This window comes from Etheostoma spectabile, chromosome 2, assembly GCF_008692095.1.
Source record: "Etheostoma spectabile isolate EspeVRDwgs_2016 chromosome 2, UIUC_Espe_1.0, whole genome shotgun sequence".
Classification (NCBI taxonomy): Eukaryota; Metazoa; Chordata; class Actinopteri; order Perciformes; family Percidae; genus Etheostoma; species Etheostoma spectabile.
The window spans coordinates 14521358-14522350 of NC_045734.1; the positions used below are offsets into that span (position 1 = coordinate 14521358).

Below are 993 nucleotides of genomic sequence, written 5' to 3' on the forward strand. Positions count from 1 at the left end.
GGGAATGAGACGTTTAACAAGGTTTCATTCTCTAACAGATATGTTGTTGAGATGTATGTGATTCTTGATAAACATCAAGAGACGTGTGATGTTTTGAATACAGGAGACTAATCATTTCCTTTACATAAATAGAGACATTTGCCCCATACATTTTGCATACAAATTCACCAGAACACAGGAAAACAGTGTTTGACGCTCAAAATGTTATGGGGGACGACCCCAAGACCCCCGGTTACAATGTGTCCCCCCCTAATGTTGAAACAACACCTACGCCCTTGTGTACATGCGTCTGTGTGGCTTTGCGGTCTGTCCAGTAGAGTGTGCTTCTGCGTGTTTGGTGAGGTTTTGTGGTGTGGTGGTAACAGCAATAATGAGTCTCACAGACTTAAATAGATATGTGCCAAGTACTACATTTCTCACACTTGTCTTGAGAAGTGCTCACACATTTGTCTTAATGATTTTGTGATAAAAAAGGCAGCCTAAAAATGATCTTTTTAGATCTATTTCTAATGATCAGAATTGTCAAATGAGACAGTTTCCTTTTTATCTCTTTTCAAAAAGTACCAATGAATGAACAGTTCTGCTTTATGGGGATATTCGCATTCATACAATCATTAAGACATGAGTCACTATCACTCCTAAACCTCAAAAAGGGACTCAGTGGTTCATAATAAGTAAGTGATCTCATGTCTGTTAAATCCCAAGTCTTCACGGTCTGTGAGCACAGCTATTCTTTCTGTGAACAAGTTGCCCTTTTGCTGTTCTACTGTATCACATTATCAGACTCTTTTAAGAGGAAAAGGAAGATTTCATCAGTGTCTACTAGAGCCCGACCGATATTATTGGGCGATATTAGGCATTTCCTGATCTAATCGGTATCGGCATTGTTAACCGCCGATGAATTATTTTGTTTCATTTTTTTTAATTTTTTTAAATCGGTGCTTAATAATGCTGATAGATCATCAGCATTATATTATTATATATATATATATA

The 993-nt window shown here is 37.3% G+C and overlaps 1 protein-coding gene across 6 annotated transcripts in view; it reads right to left on the reverse strand.

Moving 5' to 3' along the window:
- tbc1d1 (TBC1 (tre-2/USP6, BUB2, cdc16) domain family, member 1) overlaps window positions 1–993 on the reverse strand; it is a 67219-nt gene that overhangs the window by 34191 nt on the left and 32035 nt on the right. The gene's annotated exons all lie outside the window — the stretch shown is intronic.